Here is a 16,859-nt window from a genome sequence, read left to right as displayed (position 1 = left end):
GAGAAAGTGACTCCACCCCTGACAATCAGTAACTAATGCTATTAATGATAAACAGGTTCTTGCCCGTGCATTAACTCCTGGCTGGCACAACGGATTTAAACTTGATACAAAAGAACTGGCCTAAGTACCAGTAATGAATAATGAAAAGCACTTGTGCAAACTAGGAGCGGCAACTAAAATAAGCTTAACGTGGAGAAATATAACACGAGTTTTAACATTAAACTCAAAGAAAAAGAACTGTAAATTTATTAATTACACTTAAATAAATTTACGTTACATGAGTCTCAAAAATGAATTCAAAATAACAAGGAGAATACACTCACTTGCTCATTCAAAAGCTAACACACTTAAGCCTAGAAAAAACGAAAAGAAATACTGGTCAGTGGAGGGTAGTTGAGCGAAAAAAACTGGGCACCTGTGCAGGACAGCAGATACTGCAAGTCACTAAACCCTCTTCGCCAATTCACCGTCTAGGTTGAGAGTTCAGGAACTCGCTGTACAACGGCGGCGCAGAATTACGCTGGGCACAATGATCTTACTCTCGCGACAATTCAGAGCTGTCTAACTTCAAACTATGAAAGAGAGGAAGGGATGGAAGTGTTCGAACTTCAACGGTCAACGGAAAGAAAGTGAGCGATCTACGCTCACAATAAATCACTCAGTGAAGGCACTAATGTCGTGCATAAGAATGATTACTTGTGAAACAGTGAGAAATGTTCTGAAAACCATCCCGATTGAGTGAATACGAGGACGGTTGAACTGAGTGATGCCCAGTGGGAATTCCACTAAAATTCGTGGTTTTCTCACTGATGTAAAATGTCACGAATTTATAAATAGGCTCGCGCGAATTCGTGACAGTAGTGCCTCCTCCTTAGCGACTTATACTGCATATTACATTTCAAAAACATTTTATATATTACTGATGCGCACTATATCGGCACTGAAGACACTTAAAACGCATGCAAGACACTGTTATAGGTAATACGCAACTCAAATCGCTTAGGAAGAGATGTACGAAGCCTCCTATACCACTTAGAATACAGGCCTCCATGCCTAGTGTGTATTAGAGGATGAAGTAAACAAAGGGCATGGGACTCTCAATTCGATCACCACATAATGCGCCGATTCAACTTTATTTCTTAATATGATTATCCGATGTTATGGATATCCAAGCTGCTCATTAGCCAGGAACTTCCGTAGCCAGTCGACCTATTATCGTAGTACAAAATTATCCACAACACAATTATAACGTTAAACACACACACACACACACACACACACACACACACACACACGATACTTCAATGTCACATGTCTGGTTTTTTTTTATTTGTATTACACCAAAGTAAAAACCAACCACGTTTATTTTAGCATATCTATTAAAATGTCATAATTATGTTTTTATTTTATTTTATTGTGTGTTTCTTGTTTTTTTTCATGCGTATGCCATTTTTCCTGTTCATCCATCTCTCCTTACATGTCTCATCATCACCTGTTAGACTTTTTTTTTCTCTCTCTCTCTTCACCTGCCTCCTTCAGTCATTTCTCTCTCTTCGTATTGCCTACCTTGTTCTTTTTTTCTTTTTTTTTTTATTCACACCCTCCTTTCTTTGCCCACCTCTCTCTCTCTCTCTCTCTCTCTCTCTCTGTCGCATATCTACGAGTATCTATAGGTCTATCTTTTTGTTTATCCATATATATACATATCTAACTATCTATCTATCTATTTATCTATCTATTTATATTATATGCCTAGTGTGTGGTAGGGGATGAAGTAAACAAAAGGTATGGGAATCTCAATACGATTACCACATAATGCGTCTATTCAATCTTATTTCTTAATATGGTTATCCGATATTATGGTTATCCACACTACTCATTAGCCAGGAACTTCCTTATCCGGTCGACCTATTATCGAAGTACTCAATTATCCACAACACGACTATAGCAACATGTCACACACACACACACACACACACACACACACACACACACACACACACACTCGATACTTCTGTAGCTTGTTCGTTTTTTATTTGCATTACACCAGAGTAAAAACCAGTAACGTTTACTTCGACACATCTGTTAAGATGTCAAAATTATGTGCATTTTTTTTCTTTTTCCATCGTGTGTTTCTTGGTTGTTTTTTGCATATGCCATTTTTCCTTTTCATCCCTCTCTCCTTACATGTCTCATCATCACCTGTTAGACTTCTCTCTTTTTGTGTGTTTTCTCGTCACCTGCCTCCTTCAGTCACTTCTTTCCCTTCGTATAGCCTACCATGTTCTTTTTTTTTTCTTTTTTTTTTAATTCACTCCTTTTTTTCTATGCCCATCTCTCTCTCTCTCTCTCTCTCTCTCTCTCTCTCCTGTGTATATATATGCATATCTATCTATCTATCTATCTATCTATATACTGTACACATCTATCTATCTGTATCTATATCTATATCTATCTATCCATCTATCTACATATATTTATATATATAATGTATGTATCTACAGTGTATATATATATATATATATATATATATATATATATATATAATTTTATATTAGACTGTGTCAGGAAATGAGAAGCTGTGATATGCTTTCGCTCGCAGGATATTTTGATCCGCTGTATTCCTTAGAATAAGAGGACAAGTTTTGCAACACTGTATGTCGCTCTCTTCTCTGTGAGCTCTCTGATACCCATTTGAAATTCTGTATTCCTCCTTTCACAGTTCTAAAAGGGCGTCACAGTGCTGAAAAAACGAAAACGTTGCAGGATGATGGCGTTTGTCTCACTGGGAACCCATTTGACCGTTTTTCGTGGGTGAAGTTGCCAAGCCGGGGTGAAGTGCAGAGCGTGATCTTTCATCTGTACAAGTTGAGGCCTGAGCTGAATAAGTTCATCCAACAAACTGCCGAAGGACCAAAAGTCGTCCTCTTCCAGAGCTTTCAAAACATGTGGCCACACAGCGATCAACCCAAGTACCCTACTGCCGTTGATGACGGGACCATCCTGTTGTGGGTTCAACCTTGGTGTGAAGAAATCCAGTTTGCTCAGGCACTTCTGCGGGAACAGCAACCTTGGGATGATTACAAGGAGTTCCTGGAGCTTAAGATCACCTGCCTTGTGTCCATACCCCACAACCGCTTCTCCGTCCAGTTCCAGATCCCTCGTGAGTTGCATCACGCTAGATGGATGGCAAGGGCCATTTATGTTTTGAAAATCTGGATGTTCATCTATCAATTCGAACAGCTTCGTCCCACACGCTTGTTTTTGCATGGACCCAATTGGAGGGAAAACTTCCTGGAGAAATTGACGGACTTCTGTGTCTTCGTTGTGCACTACTACGTGCGAGCTTGGTTCTCTACCATGTCAGCAGATGGTGCTCCCAGCGTGGATCTCACCCTCTTGGAAGAATTAGCATTGCACACGGACGAAACCATCAGGGATACTGGGGCCACAGTCTTCGCTTGTCATCTTTGGTATCTGTATGAGATGACAGTTGGGTCTGCACTGCTCGACGATGGGGTGTCTAATACGGAGAAGAGGGCAATGGTTCACTGCATAAACAATGTTGTGAGCTCGGAAGAACCGAGCCAGCATCTGCACTCGTCCTCCGAGGATGTCGTGAGGAAGAGCTTGATGGAGTTTTCATCAGTACGATGAAGATCGTGCTGCAGCATCTGGATATCGACTTCTCGTTTTGGGGGGCTGATCCTGTGACCTGGGAAACCACAGAAGCCTATGCTCGAGGGAAGGAACGTGTAGCCAAGCTGCTGCTGACAAACAACACGAGGTGGCCATCATTCAAGAGTTCACAAACAAGGGCAGGACGAAGCAAGAGGATCAGTTCCAGGCCATGGTTCAAGTCGCTGAAGAACATCGGCGAAAGCACCCGAAGACGGCAAACAAGCGTGATCTGAGCTAATACATTCTTTCAGTGTGTTCTGTCACTCTCCGTGGTATATCCAGTGTGATTCTGAATCTTGCAAATTATTATTATTTTTTTTTTTTTCTGTTACACGGAATGAAGAAAATTATTACAGAGCCGATTTTTTTTTTCCACGACCCCTAAAGGATTCCGTTCCCGGAAAAGATTTACACACGTTGTTTCTCCTTCGATTGGAACATCCATGAGAGCGAGCAAAGAAATCCGACCACCACTTTTATTTTTTTTCTTTATACCCTGATGTAGCCCAATTATATACTGTGTATATCTATCTATCTATCTATCTATCGCTATCTATCTATCTATCTACTTATCTATCTATCTATCTATCTATCTATCTATCTATCTATCTATCTATCTATATATATATATATATATATATATATATGTGTGTGTGTGTGTGTGTGTGTGTGTGTGTGTGTGTGTGTGTGTGTGTGTGTGTGTGTGTGTGTGTGTGTGTGTGTGTGTGTGTGTGTGTGTGTGTGTGTGTGTGCGCGCTTCTTCCTCCTTCTTGTACTCTCTCCTCTCATACTCACAATCACTCCCTTCTTGATCTCCATCTCTCATCCCTTTTTCCTTCATTAATCTCATCCTCTGTCTCATCAGTGATCACAAATAGTCCACCTCCATCCATTCCTGCCACCATCACACCATACTCATCGTCGTCACAGCCATACAAACACACTAACGTAAGTCACAATTTAGGTCCCTAAAAAAGAGTCTGGCACATACGTTCTCTGACATCCCCTGCCAGTGGGCCTTGTAATTTAGTATGTCTTTCTTTTCATCTACCCATAATTCACCCCTCCCTTGTCAGCACTGTCACACGGGCAATTTATGCATCTAGTATTATTATGAAGGAAGGTACATGGGCAGGTAAGAAAGCATACAAAAGACCGAGTAAGTATAATCTGATAAACCTGGCTAGGCATTTAAGCAGAGTGAGGCGGTGGCTGACTTGTTCTTTGTTTTATAGTATGAGTCATCGGGGACTTTACCAGCATGAGAGAGAGAGAGAGAGGAAAAACGGGCATGATGAGACACTTTTAAGAGGTGGCACTAACAGAACAAAGGGATTACCGTCCCCTTACTGTGTGTGTGTGTGTGTGTGTGTGTGTGTGTGTGTGTGTGTGTGTGTGTGTGTGTGTGTGTGTGTGTGTGTGTGTGTGTGGAGTTAATTGCTTGTGTTGATGTGTGACCTTATGTGTGTGAACCTGTGTACTGTATGTTGAAGTCTTGGCAGGCTAGACAATTCGTTCCCTCAGGTCCATTATCCAACTTACTCACAACAGATGGTTCTTCACACCTTCATATATCCCCAAACGAGCGCTAGTATCGTACCGTCCATACTGAATCATACTACAACTCTCCCACTCAGAACTGGTGTACATGTGCATAAGTCGAGGAGTTTAGTGTCACGTAGCTTTTATGGAAGATAATATAAAGGATTTTATAGCTATTCAAATTCTTAAACTATTCCATGCATCTGCCTGAGATCGATAATGTATGTGTGTGTGTGTGTGTGTGTGTGTGTGTGTGTGTGTAAGAGAGAGAGAGAGAGAGAGAGAGAGGTATGGTTATAGTGTTGAGGAAGCAGGCGTGTGAACAAATTTGATATGGTTGTAAGAGTTAGTGAAAACGTGAATCAGTGCAGAAGAGACTGTTGGACATGGATGAGTGTAGCAGAGAATGTGGCCTGGCTATGAATAACAGTAGATGGGAACATAGACATGAATGACTGTTTAAGAAAGAGTGTAGGTGAGTGTATGCACTCTGACTGATGTAGATGACTGTACGAGTATGTCATATGAATGATGTAGATGAGTGCATGACTTATGAATGACGTAGATGAGTGAATGACTTATGAATGATGTAATATGAGTGCATGACTTATGACTGAATGTAACTGGGGTGCGAATGTGAATGGATGTAGATGAAAGGCTGTGACTTAAACTGTGTAACTGAAGCCTGCGTATGAATGAGTGGTAGTATTTGGCACCGGGGTGTTTGTGAGTGTAAATAGAAAATCTGATACAGAAAGCCCCTATATGATTGTTTACTTGTTTAAAAAAAAAAAATGGACATAGCTTTGTGTGCAGTAATTAAAGAAGCATGCATTTATAGTGGCGTTGTGCTTAAGTGGATGTGATTGTGTTTTTATAAAGTGAGTTCAAAGAATAGGTATATAAACAAAACATAGGTGTAGCAAACTGCTTTATGTGTCGACAGGTATTGTATGGTGTTGAAATGTGGGCGAGGATATTGTTTTGAGATACTAGTGTAGAGAAATATACATAAACATTTTTAATCCACACAAACTCAGATGTAAACACAACCTATTAACGCGTACCATCAACACCACATCAACATCTTAATTGTCCAGAATCACTCTACCATCGACATTTTTTTTTTTCCTTCCCCAAGACTAAGTTCCTTCGGAATGCTGCAACCACCCCAAGAGACCGCGCCGAAAGACCGCCGAATTTACTCCCATTTATTTTTTTGTTAAGTCAAGAACATTTTGAAAGAATGTGTTTTCTAGAGACGTCAGGGGAGAACCAGTGAAGTCTGCTGGACTTTAGGAGCGCGAAAGTAAAGGCGGAAAGTTTGAGTGTCTCCTTTATCCAAACAACCCCTCCCAACCTAACCTTACTTAACCTAATCAAACTTGCGGCTGCTTTAAATATTTCGTAGCATCCCTTCTTTTCAGACTTTTTCTGCACACTGGACCTTAAGATAATCATTTATGTTGCTGTTGCAAACTATCTCAGCATTAAAGCGATATAGCACACAAGTGAATGATAAGGTGAAAATGCAAAACAAATCGCACTGGAAGAGGTCTTACAAAGTCTCCCATGTCACCTACAATATGACTAACCTAAACATTCCGCATATTACCTAATATATCCAAACCCAATATAGCAACCTATCCTAACCCAACATATTTGTAACCTATATATAAAATGAATACACAAAAATGAAGAGCAGATGCAAGAAGAGTACAGATTTCTACTTATTACATTGAATCCTGAAATTGCCAGCTGTTTTACCTGTTGGTAACTCTAAGGAAAATCAAACAGTTTGGGGAGAACAGCAGTTTAATAAAAATGTTTTTTCACTTTGAAGCTGTAATATCAACATCATAAGAGGATACTACCTGATAATTAAACAAAGAACTTCGTCATAATATGTGCGTGTCCCAGTATGTGTCCATTCTCCTTGATTTAAGTTGATACCATTTTTTTTTGTTGCATCGCCGTAAAAACTTCCCGAAATCATATCAATGAACATAGTCATAAAACATTTAACTTATCATTTAATATTAAACCAAACAACCCTTAATCCTGACGTATCCTTGTCACTTACTGTCCAAAACAAGTGATTAAAAATCGATGCATTTTCGCTCTGCAGTACCATCATAATATCTGACTAAAATCGAGTGGACGCAAGAAAAAAAAAAAAAATGGGGGGAGTGGTGGGGGGGCTTCGGACATTAACAAATAGCTTGATAATCTAATATGTCAAGGACGTCCGAATTCATAATGTGACTAAGCTTGTTGCAATATGGCAGTCGTTGCTCATAAACAGTAAACGAGATGTCGGATAGAAGGAGGCGCCTCTAATGCAACGGTAACATTAACTTTTCTCAAGGGTCTGGAGGCGGCACCTCTAGTTGCACACATGCCTGCTTTACTCCGCCTCAAATCACACCTGGAAGAAATGTTTTCCATGTTTCACGGCCTGATTTACAAGAAATAATAATGTGAATGGGATGGTCATAATAGTCTTGCAAAAATACAGTAAGAGTAAACATTTTTCCCTTTCATCCGATGACGTAATATAGTTAGATTAATGCAAGACGGACTTACACTGCTTAGGTGAAAAGGTTAAAGAAAACATTAATTCACTACCCTAAGAGCACTGTGGTATCATGTACCTGTGTCACTATGGACCATTATATGATTGAAAACGTGATAATTTTCTTGGCTTTCATCCGTACCATCATAATTCTTAGTCACTCTTGTGTTACCACCTTAACACTTCCTTGTCAGCAACAGATCATCAGATAATATTTACCTGTTAACCTTCCCGCCCTCCTTCACTCCATTATTTTCTCGCCATCCTCCTTTTCCCTTCTTCCCCACGGGTACGTGCCCCTTCTTCCCCACACTCACCCTTATCCATCACGCTTGCAGCTGCTGTCATTTCTACACGGCAGCCCATGCCATCTGCCAACGCCTGAATTTATTCTTGCTTCACTTTAACTTGCTTTATTCTTCACCCATATGCTCAGTTACGTGCATCGTTTTTCCTCTTGACTATTTCTGTCTTGACAATATCCCTTGTTGGTACCGAGATGACTGTGCAGCTCCACTGCTCAGTCATACAAACGTCCCTTACCTCCCTACCTATCCTCCGAAAGGAGGGTGGTGAGCTGCAAGAGAAGGGCGCGTTTAGCCTTCATTCCACTGGGTTCAGGTTAAGATGAGCCTGAGGCCATAAATATTACTACATTCTGGACCTTTTTTTTTTTTTTTTTTCTCGTGACATCATCTGTATTATATTCATTTTTAGAAAAATTTCCAAAACAAATGTACAGTTTCTTGCATTAATCGCAATGAAAATCTCTTTAGTTTCCATCTTAACTTGGTAGAAACACGTCTGTCTTTTACACATTCCACATGTCATCTCATCCTCCCTACTTATCGTCCTCTCTTCACGTCCTTTCCTACTTCCTTTGTTTCTTCTATATTTGGAAGAAAGCTTAGAGGTGGCATAGAACTGAAGTAGGCAACTGCCCTTACTGTACTTTTTGCATGCATATCTTCCTATCCTCTAGGCCTAGGCAATGGCCTGTTCGGTAGAGGGGTGGCTTTATAACAACGGGGTGAGATGGCAGTGCCCGGCAGGGAGCATCGACACATTTGTATACCTTGGGTGCGTTCATGTTAATGCCACTCTCTTGTCAACTCGTCCTAAACCAGTGTGATGAGTTATGGCTAACTCACCCTTAGTGGAGAGCTTCTGTCCTTGGTGAACCAGTCATGGAGTGACCAGCAACACCACAGCCACCACAAGTAGGACCACGGGGGCCGCATTCGTGAAAGATCTGAGCCAAGTTCCACCATAACTGTCTCCGTAGAAATTAAATATTATAATAAATCTTACAGTTTGTGCTGGAAGGCATTAGAATATGTACTTTGAGACCGTTTGGCCATGTGAAGAGGCTGGAGAATGAGTGTGAAGTGAAGTGAGAATGAGGGTGATGTGAAGGGGAGAAGGAAAAAAGGAGACCAAGGATTAGATCAGTGGTTCTCAACTCGTTTCAGGCCACGGACCACCAGCCCAATTAAAAGAAATATCGTGGACCATTTCACTTTTGAGTAATGATAAACAAAGCATAGACAACAAACATTTTGGTTTGAAAAATATTTTTTAAATAGGAATAATACAATAAAATGAATAGACAATTATTTGTTTTGACAAAATTTTTCGTACTGCATTTTCAATAAATTTAAAAATATATGCACCAATCTCCAGTTTAATAGCAAATACAGTACAGCGAACGTCCTGTGGACCACCAGTTGAGAAACACTGGATTAGGTGGAGGGATGGGGTGGAGAATTTGATGAATGAGATGGATGTGAGCTGGAGAAACAATAGCCTGATGGGAGAGAATAGATATAATTGATTCGCTTGTGGCCATCCCTTCCAGGATTTAGGCGCGTGGTTATACATCGGTGACCTGACAGATTACATTATTGTATTTTTCACTTCAGTCTACTTTGGTAATGAAGTGGTTGGTGGGTGTGACTGAGGATAAAGGTATAAACAAACAATTTTATACACAACTTAGGCTTAGTAGAGTTTATAAACACAGGCCAAAGAGATGCTGACGGGGAGAGGGAGAGGATTGGAGTGGGGGGGAAAGGATAGAGAGTAAGTGGTGCAGATGGAGAGGAATGGAGAAGACAGAATGCGGGGAAAAAGGAAGAGGTACTCCATTGCATCGGGGGTGAAATGGAGAGAGATGAAGAAGAATGGAGAGAAGCTGAGAGAGGGAAGGCGGAGCTGGAGACAAAGGTTATCCCTTGTGCCAGGATTTCTAAAAAAGGTGGAGTAGGGGAGAAGAAGGATAGTAGTAAATAAAGAGGAAGATGAGCCATCATCATCACCATAATTAAAATCGAAATCTCAACCCTTCTTCACCCACTGTTACATAAGACGAGCCGGATCAAGAAACAGTAACATTAAAATATAAAAGCAGGAGAAGTAACAGCATGAAATGGACATCATATTCATTCTCTTATCATTCAGGTCTTCCGGACTCTCACTTCCATCTCACAGACTTAGCGATCCACACACAACGGTTTACTTCACAATGACTGTGGGGCAGATACGGTATTAAAGATAATTATCGGATGCAGCCCTTGTCATATACAGCTAAAGTGAGAATTCTTAATTTCATGAAGATAATAACGAGAGTGTAAACAATGACTTTAGAAACCCAATGATGTCAGCTGCGGAACCCAGCAAACTTTTCAGAATATTATGGAAGAGTTTCATAACAGTTAACCTAAAATGTGAAACGATATTTTGCCAGCAACAGTAAGTTTCCATACACAATTCTTGAGTCACATTCTATCAACAGGATTTTTTTTTTTTTCTTCCATTATTCCATGTCTCACATTTGTACTTTCTTTGGCCTTCCATCCCGCCTCTTACCCTCAGACTCACTCAAGCGTGAGGAAGGTTGAAGCCATGAACCCGGTTTCAGAAGTCATTATACGATCAGTGCCCTTTCATCATTGTAAGTTTTCCCTCACGAAAGAAGAGAAGAAAATAACATCTTTCATGTGTCTCGTGTTCTTTCTGCAATAAGAAATCTTAGATATGGGAGGGAAAAAACTGTGAAATTGCCCGGTACATGATTAAACAAGATGGACTAGATAATGAGAGTACAGAATCATATCATGTCTCTTGTTCTTACTTCAGAAGCTAATCAAAGTTACTACAAAGAATCCATCCAAATAGTTTTTGACAGTCCCCTCTCATTCCCTCTTCCTACACCCTTCCTCTACCTCCCTCCCCGGCCTTGCGCGTGTCCACTGTGAACCCCTTAACCAAACCCCTGCTGTGAAAATCGCCACTATTATGCCCCTCCTTCGAGATCCCTCCCGCTGCTAACTCGACTCAGCATACCCACACTTTTGCATTAATCACACGCTCTTACCCTACACACCATTTGGCAACGTACTTTGTTAATATTAGATTAATTTTTATTGTCCGTCTGTGTTCCAGCTTCAATTCCATTATTACTTTATTTTTGTTGACCTCCTTTCCATCTGTTCATTTTTTTCCTTATTTTTATTCCCCCTCTCATTCCCATCTTCATTTTTATTGTTATTTTTATATTCTTTCTTTCATTCTCATTTCGCTTTTTTTATCTTTTATCATACTGTTAAGTACAGTTGTATTACCTTCATTAAATTTTTTCCTCGCTATCCATTCCATTTTCCGTTCAACGGTTATTTTCAGTTTTCTTCCCCATTTCCTTTCCATCTTCCCTTTCATACCGTTCGTCACACTATTTTTTTTATTACGCCATTTCTCCTCTCATCCTCCTAGTCATCTTCCCGTAAACGTAGAAAATACTTAGTGTATAGTCGGTTTGTTTTAATCTGACTACTCTGGGCCACTACCACAACATAAGTTCTAAGTCGTGATTGCTTGAAATTTGCTGATCCTTAATAGTGACTTAGGAATGATTCTTCCTGGTTACTGATCAAGCTTGATCCTCATACCTGACTACTCTTCGCCATCAACTAAGCCGACGGGGGGTTAAGCATCTTTATCCTGTTAAAACAAACTCTCTGCATGGACCGAATGGCTACGGCAGTAATTAATTTTTTCGCATGTTCTACTACGCCGATTACCAAGAATACTTTATTTTCATTATCTTTTCTTCTCCTCCCCCCCTCCCTCTCACTCTGTCTGTCTGTCTGTCTGTCTGTCTGTATGTATGTATGTATATGAATGCATGTATCATTCTATCTGTATACCTCTAGCCAGACGTCTTAGTCGCGGAGGCTGTGGCCATAAACAGCAACCTCCATGTCACCTCGTTCTCCATCATCAGGCAGCCCTCTTCCCATTGCACGGCACCTTATGCTTCCCCACTTCATCCTTCCTCGGTTTTCCCCTCCCCGATTTCCCCTTCACTTTATTTTCATACGCTATCCAGGACTATCTCTCATTCATTGTTTTGTTGTCTTCATCGTCTCATTGTCCTTATTGCTTCAGTTTTATTCGCCGCCTTTCCCAAAATTACTTTGCACAGGTATTTGTTTTTATGTATGTATATATGTGTGTGTGGGTGTGGGTGTGGGTGTGGGTGGGTGGGTGGGTGTGGGTGGGTTTGGGTGTGATGTACTATTCTTCTCCTTCCCCTTCAGTCTGATAGCGTATTTTGTATCTAATTCTTTCTGCCTTCATGTTGTACTCCTCAAGATAAGGTAAAACACTGTTGTGAAAGGGTAAAGAGGGCCTTCCTGTTCGAAAAGTTCCCCAAGGTGAATAAAATCGTCTGAAAGTAACAGGAGTATTGAAGAGGAACGTCAGAGAAATCAAGGGGTTAAAACACAATACCTTCGCACTACCATCATCATCCTCATCCTCATCAGCAGCAGCAGCAGTAGCACAGCCTGTTTTAACCCTTTCAGTTCGAGGACGTAACTATCGCTTTCTTCCTGCTACCTCCACACAATTTTTTCAGCTTAGACCAGTGCCCTGATTGTGAAGTGGGCAATAAGGCTGTATCCACCTCTCCGGTTTGAAAAGGCTTTCCAAAACTGAATAAAATAGTATAATGATGACAAGAAAAGCGTAAAAAAAAAAAAAAAAACTTTAAAATTCTTCATAAGTGTTGGACCGCAGCGATTTTTGTCTGAAGATGATGGGTAATGATTATGATGTAAGTGGAATTCTAGCATGGTGATCCCGTGTATAATAATAATAATAATAATGATAATAATAATAATAATAATAATAATAATAATAATAATAATAATCTATCTATCTATCTATCTATAGCCCGACGCCCTAATCCCGCAAAGGGTGGCCGCAGACAAAACGCCTCCAAGTCACTCTGTCACCCACCATTTGACTCCCCTCCCCCCAACTCACCCCCCCCTCCCTCATATACCTCTCAACTCCATCCCTCCACCTCATCCTCGGTCTATCCCTCCCTCTCCCTCCCTCCACCTCACCTACATACACCCTCTTAGTCAGTCTTTCATTCTCCATCCTCTCCACATGTCCAAACCACCTCAGTGTATTTCTCCTAATCTTTTCAACCACATCCACATCTACCCCACAACGTTCCTTCACTTCTTCATTCGTCAACCTGTCCCTCCATGTCACTCCACAAGCTCCTCTCAAGTAACTCATTTCCACTGCTCTCACTCTTGACTTGTTCCCCTCTTGCAAGGTCCACGCCTAGCTTCCATACGTCAGGGTAGGGATCACAATACCATCATGCAGTGACTTCTTAACTTCCATACTCACCTCCCTATTTCTCATCACTGATTTCAGTGTGCCAACAACCTTCCTTCCCTGCTGTACCCTTTCACGTACTTCATCCCCCAAAGTTCCATCCTTACTCATCACACTACCTAAGTACTTGAATGCACTCACATTCTCCATATCCTCACCATCCAACCTCACTGCACACTCTGTGACTTCATTCCTCTCAAACACCATAACTTTACTTTTGTTTACATTAACTTTCAGCTTCCTCCTCCTACACACTGTCCCAAATTCATTCACCAAACCTTGCAACTCCCATTCATCTTCACTCAACAATACTGTATCATCAGCAAACAGCAACACCGGAAGCTTCCAAATCTCACCCTCATTCATTAGGGCCACCCCCACATCCACTGCCCTACCTTGTACCTCCTTTACAACCCCATCCATATATATATTAAACAGCCATGGAGACATTACACAACCCTGTTTCAGTCCCACATTGAGATCAAAGAACTCACTCAGCTCACCATCCACTCGCACCGTAGCCCTAGCTCCCTCGTACATACTCTTCACAGCACTCAACAATTTCACCTCCACTCCATATATTCTTAATACCTTCCACATACCTTGCCTATCTATTCTGTCATAAGCTTTCTCCAAGTCCATGAAGGCAGCGTACACTTTCCTTCCCTTCTCTAGATACTTCTCCACTAAACATCTTAGAACAAATATCTGATCTAAACACCCTTTTCCCTTCCTAAATCCCCCTTGTTCTTCTCCAGCTAGCTCCTCTGTCATATGCCTAACCCTATCAATGAGTATTCTACCATATATTTTACCAGTCACACTAAGAAGGCAAATACCCCTATGGTTACCACATACTTCTCTCTCCCCTTTTCCTTTGTACAGAGGAACAATTATACCTGATTTCCAGTCCTCTGGAACCCTTCCCTCTTCCCAAGCCAATCTACACAACTTCCATATCCACTCCACAACAATCTCGCCCCCATACCTAAGCATTTCACCACACACTCCATCAATTCCTGGGGCCTTTCCCAGCTTAATCTTCTTCATCGCTTCCACTACTTCTGACCTACTGATCTCTTCCTCCCTCCTCTCATCTCTTCTTCTCCCAGCCATTCCCCAACCACTTATACTCACACTGCTCTCACTCTCTACATTCAACAAATCCTCAAAGTGCTCCTTCCATCTCCTCAATTTCTCTCTCTTCTCCACCAACAATCTATTATTCCTATCTTTCACTCCCCTACTATTTCCCCTTTCACACTGCCTTACTTTCTTAATAATAATAATAATAATAATAATAATAAAAACGTTTCCTATAGCAGTAATGAAAATAATTGAACTCGTAAGATATGTTTGTTCGTTCGTTACAGTAACACACGGAATAAAAGTAAGCAGAAGTAATCATGTGCAATGCACTGTAGGTCTAAGGCATATTCTGCTTGCTATGTGGGTACAATAATTATGCTGAAAAAACAGACATGCGGTAATAAAATAAATGAAAGACATGCAGTACAGTACAGTATTTTACGATCGAATATATACAGTAGCTACTGTATGCTGTACTCACCATAATGTAGTACTGCGGAATATTTTTATTATTTTCATGTGGTTAGTGGCGTATAAGCCATAGTGTGCTACCATGAGTGTCGCTATCTCCCGCTTCTTCTCGAGGTACAAGACGTCCCCCGTGAGCTTGTTAAGAGGGAGAGACATGTACACACACGCCAGCACAAAGGCAAACGACATTAATCCCTACAGAAGCCCTGGTGTGGCATCAAAGGGCACAAATTTCAAGGCATGCACATATCAGGCAATGTGGCATTGGATAATGGGTGAATTACCGCTTCTATTTCTACAACTACCACTAATACTACTCGATGTCCATATTTCCCACTTCTGCATTTTGCCATACCCAGGTATTTTCTTTACAATTTAATCTCTATCTGTTGCTGCCGTTTTCCTTATTTCATTTTTTTTTATGGCAAACTGATACATTTGGTAGTGAGTTGGAGGAGGAAAGGGAGCCCGAGGATGAGGTGGAAGATTGGGATGGAAAGGTATACGAGTATAAGGGTGGTATGAGATGGAGAAAAGGCACCTTGATGGTGGAGGATCACGTGTCATTCAGGTACTGATATTTCTGTTACAACAGTTTAGCCTCTGTACTTAGGAAAACTGTTGGAGCATAGAGTATTCTGAGTGAATGTATGGATGCTTTCCTTCCTAGAAAGCAAGGAGTTAATGGTATATACAAGGTGGTCCGTATATTGCACTCATCAGTCTTTTGTGTTGCAGGGATGGCTCACTCTGCTTTTGTGTGGAGCAAAAATATTTTTGCTGCATCTTGGAATTGCTAACAACCATACACTTACGAAAGTAGAAAAAAAGACAATATACTGCATGAAAAAGGTTATGGGAAGTAGAAACTGTCGCAGGGTAGACGCAAAGCTGACTGAATCGTCTTAGCAACACATGAGAAAAGGGTTGCATAATATATGGGCCACCGTACGTTACGTCACCTCTTAGACACCATATTATGAAATCCCATCACTGTTCCTCTCCTTCTTCCTTCTTTTTGCAGCATGTCATTGATGTTCTTCCTCTCCACACCACGTCAGATGTGCAGCGTGGTTCACATATTGCGCTCACCTTGCCATCAGATGCAGAATTCTAGTGCGTTGCGGAAACACTTCAATCAGCGTTACCAGTGTCTACCTTGCATTACTTTCTACATTCAGTACCTCTTTTTAGGCCTTTTAGTGTCTTCTTTTTAACGTCCATGGTTTACATGGTTGATCTGTAATTTCATAAACAGCTAAAACGCTAGCGCTCATCACAACAGCAGAAAAGAGCCGCCCCCACAACGCACAGGATAGTTAGAAAGGAGGCAATATGTCCCTGTATTCCACCACCGCACTCATGCCGCAACAAAGTCTTCCTCTTCAGTTACTGGGTCGAACTGTAGATGGCTTTGGGGATTTCGAAACACCTATTTCAGTGCACATTATTTTGCATTGTGATTGTTTTCCTCTTGTGCGTTATTGTGACAAAAGTCTGTCGATAGTATTAATATGTATGCATATAAATAAAGATTACTTAAATAATTTAAAATTATAAGTAACCAATAAGGGTAAACCAATGTTGAAAAGGCATAATAAATCGCAAAGCAAAAGCTTCTACGAAACCAATAATGCCTCTTAGAATGCGGTCCTATGTTCCACTCTTTTCCTACTAAGTTATTAGTCCAACTACCATTGATCTTAGAGTGGGTCCCCTTGGGCACGTATACAGTGGTTCCAGCGTTTTTTCCACAAGTCCATGCATCCCTGGAAGGCTTCAGGCGTGATGGTCTTGAGCACCT

Source organism: Coenobita brevimanus, chromosome 13, assembly GCF_032717465.1.
Source record: "Coenobita brevimanus isolate Jiangsu-jjx chromosome 13, ASM3271746v2, whole genome shotgun sequence".
NCBI lineage: Eukaryota > Metazoa > Arthropoda > Malacostraca > Decapoda > Coenobitidae > Coenobita > Coenobita brevimanus.
The sequence above is the reverse complement of the archived record's forward strand: the minus strand, read 5'-3'. Positions refer to the sequence as shown.